This window comes from Impatiens glandulifera, chromosome 1 (genome assembly GCF_907164915.1).
Source record: "Impatiens glandulifera chromosome 1, dImpGla2.1, whole genome shotgun sequence".
Classification (NCBI taxonomy): Eukaryota; Viridiplantae; Streptophyta; class Magnoliopsida; order Ericales; family Balsaminaceae; genus Impatiens; species Impatiens glandulifera.
In genome coordinates, this window is record NC_061862.1 from 138,684,990 (window position 1) to 138,690,989 (window position 6,000).

The window sequence follows — 6,000 nt, forward strand, 5'->3', positions numbered from 1 at the left end:
AACCTGTTGTGTATAATGGAGGCTTTCCAATGGAAGAGTGCCACGTATCATTCTTGAAGTTTCGACCGTTAGATCCTACTCATTATTTAATCAATCCTAAGGACAATGAACGAAGCACCTTGCCTAGCCTTAACAAGTCTCGCGAACAAGCAATCTGATTTTGTAGAGAGAGAAACTACTCAATCATCTTGCTTACTGAATTCAAACTGTGAAGCTTCTTTTGATTGTACTGTGTGTGAATCGAGAGAGAGAGAGCTAGAATCAAAGCACCTTTAGCTGAGTGATATTCTTCATCTTGTAATTTAACAGAAAGTGTTCTGTTCAATAGTGAACTAAGTGTGTGTAAACTGTATATTATTCTAATCATCTTATAGTGAATCCTTCCGGTGGTTAGAAGAAGGGGTGACGTAGGAGAGTTTCTCCGAACATCCATAAACAAACTAATGTGTTCTTCTTTTCTGTCATCTTTTCATATTTCATCTTGTGCTTCAAACCCAAGTAAACAATTCCGCCTTTAATCAGTTTCAAGTGTTTACACAAGTTTGCGTAGAATAGAAAGCGAATTAAATCCCTAACAGGATTTCTTTCAAACTGTTTTTCATAAGCCTTCATCCTTAGCCAGACCCCCGTCTCTATCGATAAAGTTGATCCTATCATATGACATGTTTATTAATCCTCAAATATGTTTTTTTCACTTGCAGGTATAGAATTCTGAAATCTATTTCAGATGTTCATAATATCAAGAAGTTCAATTGGTGCAAATTTGTACTTGAATGATTAGTTCAATCATGTACAAAAATGAAGGAGAATGAAAAACGACATTTCCAAGGACCATAGACGTTCCTTATTGTAAGTTATCATTAATTAATTTCTCTTTTTCAAAAATAATTGGTTTTAACATATGTTTGTTTTCAGCTGTGCTACGTTTATAGGGTGAGCAACCCTGAACTGGGAGAAGTTAATGACCGACGATTTCCAATACTATCATGTTGGAATGACACGACGTTGAAGTTTAGGCTGGATACTGAGTTGGAAAATAGAGGATTCGGACGCGGAAGCGTTGTGGGACGAATTCCACTACCGGGGATGTGGGGGAGAACGATGAGGATAATGATGTGGGGGAGAACGAGGAGGAGGAGAACGAGGAGGAGGATAATGATGAGGAGGATAATGATGAGGGGTGTCTGAAACTTCAAAGGATCTTTCCAAATACAAAGATTTCAACCAAACATTATCTTCCAACTGGTAATCTTCAATTAGTCTATTCCAATCCTCTTCGCATTGTTGAATATTTATGGATTGTATACTATGTTTTTCAACCTCTTCTTTATTAGATGGTATTCAGTATGGCTTCCAAGTTTTATAGGAAGTTTCTTCATTATATGCCACAAACAAAATCGATGATGAGTTTTAGGAAATACCTTCTCAATTGCAATCTCCATGGATCGACATTGGTCTGTGATTATGGCATTTGGAGGTCTATCATGCATACATTCCAACCAAGTTCTAAACAACCATGTGAAAGAATTTGAATCTTCACTTGACAATAACTCACATCCAAGCAAAATGGATTGACCATGATGATTAACACCAACAAAAGGAGCGAAAGGCATGTCATAGCGATTTGTCAAATAGGTTGTATCTAAATAGATAACATCATGAAAATCTTTAAAGTCAGCCCTGCACCTACCATCTGCCCAAAACACATTTTTAATTCGGGATTCCTCGTCCAAATCAATAAGGTAGAAGAAGTTTGAGTTCCTGGTTTGCATTCTTAAGAAATAATTAGTGAGTGCTTCAGCATCCCCACTCCCTAACCTCAACCTTCGTGCTTCTGTAACGTAATTTCTACATGTCCTCTCATCGAAAGACATGTTTTCATACCCTCCAGCTTCAACTACAAGTTATTGAAATGTTTTGGCCACAGTTATTCCAGCTTCATCGTTTGTATCCAATCTTCTCTTTACATTTCCGTCAATTACTTTGTAGGATCTAACATGACGTATTCTCTTAGGGCTTAATGTATGGTTGTGCTCAAGAGAAATACTTGTTACACATATTCCCCTTCATTTCAAACAACAACATTAATCTTTGCTTTAGAATCTGTCTTCGTTATTGGTCTAGGCTGATGTAACTTATTTTTGGCCTTCGATTCTTTCATAAAACTCTTGGCACAACCAACGCTGAAGTATTTCCTCTTACCACCAACATTTTTGCTCCATAACTTGGTAATACCGAATCCAGTTAAGTGGGCATATGATGTGTAGAATTCAAGAAGTTGTTCTTCGGAGGAAAATGTCATTCCAACACTAGGAATGTGACTGCAAAAATTAAGTGCAATAGTAAGAAAAAAGTCCCTAAACCACCCATTTCGGGTCCCGAAACCACAAATTTCAGGTCCAGAAACCACACTTTCGGGTCCCGAAACCACCCTTTTGAGTCCCGAAACAACATATTTCGGGTTCCAAAACACCTCCTTTCGAGACCTGAAACCACATATTTCGGTTCCCGAAACACAACAATTTTTGTCCCGAAATAGTTTCGGGACAAGGAAGGACCCTTCCTTGTCCCGAAACCACCCATTTCGGGTCCTTAAATACAACAGTTTTGTCCCGAAACACAACATTTTTTTTCACGATACCACCCATTTCAGGACAAGAAAGGGTGGGTCCTTTCTTGTCCTGAAACCAACCATTTCGGGACAAGGAGAGACCCTTTCTTGTCCCGAAACCACCCATTTCGGGACAAGGAATGACCCTTTCTTGTCCCGAAACCACCCATTTCGAGACATTTTGACACATTGAAATGTACATTTTTTATACCAATCGGGTACCTTTCGGGTTCAACAGGGGTGGATATGTTCAGGTTAGGTTCTTCATCTACTGAGTTGTTCAAGTTCAGTACTTCGGTTTCCTGAAAGTTCAAACAGTTCTGAAATAAATACATATGTAAAATGTAAACCCTAGATATGTAAAATCTAAACCCTAGATCTATAAAAATAATAATAAAGATCCTTTAAAAGGATACCATGGAGAACTAAATGCAGCCGGAGAAAAGAAATAAATGCAGCCAGAGAAAGAAATAAATGCAGCCGGAGAAAGAAATAAATACAGCCAGAGAAGACAAATAAATGATGCGTTTCAGAGAGAAAAAGAAATGAAGAAATATGAAACCCTATTGGTGAAAGAGGATATGCAGAGATGTAGAAATATTTTTTTTTCTTTTTTTTTTTTGCCTTTTTCTCTCTCCTAGCTGGCAAGGCCACGTAGGATTTGTGGACTTGCTTTCGCTAAAGAGTCGTTGTATTTATCATACCTCTTTAATAAATAGGTCCCCTAGTGTTCCCTTAGGAGGGAAATGTCCTGAATCTGTGTTTACAGGTAAACCTCTTGATTTGAGCAACTTGAAAGTTTTTGGTTGTGTTGGATATGTGCATCAAAAGGTTGACAGGTTGGAGCCTAGGTCTAAGAAATGTGTGTTCTTAGGCTACCCTGAAGGGGTAAAAGGTTATAGCTTTGGGATAGGAGTGAACATGGGCTTAGGATTGTGATTAGTAGAGATGTTGTCTTTAATGATAATGATTTTTCTTTCTTGTCTATGTCCCCCACTCCTGTTAATGATGCTCCTAATAAGCTGGAGCATGTGTCTGTAGTTTTTGATCAACCTGCCGAACATGATGTGAATGTTCTCAATGAGGTGGAACATGATAATGTGCATGATATTGATGATTTACATGATTCAAATGTTTTTTCTGATTCACATGATTTTCTTGATAATTTGAATGATTCAAATGTGTTGTCTGATTCACATGATTTGTCTGATGATTTGAATGACTATCAACTTGTTAGGGATAGAAGTAGAAGAAATGTTAGAATGCCTGCTAGATTTAGGGATGATAATTTGAATGATTGCAATATGTATGAATTTGCTTTTAACATATTTGAATCCCTAGACTGTAACGAGCCCAACTCTTATAAAGAAGCTTTGAGGTCTAAGTTTTCTACTTAATGGATTGTTGCTATGAATAATGAGATGAATTCCCTAAGAATCAATGATACTTGAAAACTTGCTCTAAACCTCATAATTGCTCCTTAGTGGATTGCAAATGGTTGTATAAGGTGAAGCAAGAGTCTGAAAAAATTAGATACAAGGCTAGGTTAGTAGCCAAGGGATTTACTCAAAAGGAGGGAATAGATTATGCTGAAATTTTCTCTCCTGTTGTCAAATTCACTACTGTTAGAATTATGCTTGCTTTAGTTGCTCACTTTGATTGGAAATTAAAGCAAATGAATGTTACTACTTCTTTCTTACATGGTGAACTTAATAAGAATATTTATATGCATCAATCTGAGGGGTTTGTTGACCCCTAGTTTCCTGATCATGTTTAATTGTTAAAAAAAGTCTTGTATGGTTTACAACAATCTCCTAGGCAATGGAATATCAAGTTTGATAAATGCATGCAATCTTTGATGTTTAAAAAAGTTCTTCTGACCTTTGCCTTACTTCAAGAATATAGACTTTGTGCCTGTATTTCTTTTATTGTATGTGGATGACATGTTGATTGTTAGCCCATGTTTGAAGTCTGTTATGCATGTGCAAAAATCGCTTTGTGAAAATTTTGACATTAAAGACTTAAGTGATGCTAAGAAGATTTTGGGCATGAATATCATTAGAGATAGAATAAAATTTTCTCTTGTGTTGAATCAAAGTGCATATGTTGCTAAAATTTTGAGTAAATTTTCTATGTTTGATGCTAAATCTGTGAATGTGCCTCTTTCTTCCCACTTTGTGTTAAGTAAGGATCAGTCTCCTAAGACTGAAACTGGAATAACTGAAATGAAGAATGTGCCTTATTCCAATGATATATGATCTGTTATGTATCTGATGATTAGTACTAGGCCTGATATTGCATATACAGTTAGTTGTTTGAGTAGATTTATGTCTAATCCTAGTATGCCTCATTGAAATGCTTTGAAATGGCTTTTGAGATATCAAGTGGCTTGACTTTCTCTAAGTGTTTTGTAGGTACAAAGTTGGTTGGTTATGTAGATTCCAATTATGCTAATGATAGGGATAATAGAAAGTCTACTACTTCCTACGTGTTTACTTTGTGTGGATCTTGCATAAGTTGGAAGTCTCAACTTCAACCCATTGTTACTTTATCTACTACAGAATCTGAGTATGTAGCTGCCACTGAAGCTTTTAAGGAAGCAATTTGGCTTAGGGCTGTTTTGTCTTAAATTGGTTTTCTTGACAAAAATGTGGTTGTGTTTTCTGATAGTCAATCTGCTATTCAACTATATAAAAATCTTGTTTTTCATGATAGAACTAAACATATTGATGTTAGGTTTCATTACATTTGGGATATTGTTAAAAAGGGCATTGTTAAGTTAGAAAAAAATCCTTCAGAATTTAATCCTGCTGATATGGGTACTAAGTGTCTACCTGTTGAAAAATTTATTTCGTGTCAACGGATTTTAAACTTTGACTTAGGGAAAACTCTTTGAGGTTCGTCCTTTGTGGACATGGCATGCTTTGTGATTTTGCCTCCAATGCTTGTGATTTTCCCATGCTTTGTGCTCTTGCATTTGATCTTTGTGATTTTCGTATGCTTTGTGCTCTTGCATTTGATCTTTGTGATTTTCGCATGCTTTGTGCTCTTGCGTTAGATCTTTGTGATTTTCCCATGCTTTGTGCTATTGCTTCTGATCTTTGTGATTTTTTCATGCTTTGTGCCTTTACCCCCTGGTTTTTGTGACATGAGTTTACCTTGGGTATTCTCTTTGTTGCCTTTGTGGTAATAAATTGGCGATGATGTGTCTTGTGATTCCGTGATTGTGTTTTGCACTATTTTGGGCTAAAGTGGAGATTGTATGGTATTGGTTGGCCCAACATTGTGGCCCAATCTCTAGTAACTCACTTATTGGACTTGACCTAATAATATAAATAGATACTACTCTCTTGATGGGAGGCACAGGTCAAATTCCTTTGTGGTGTTTG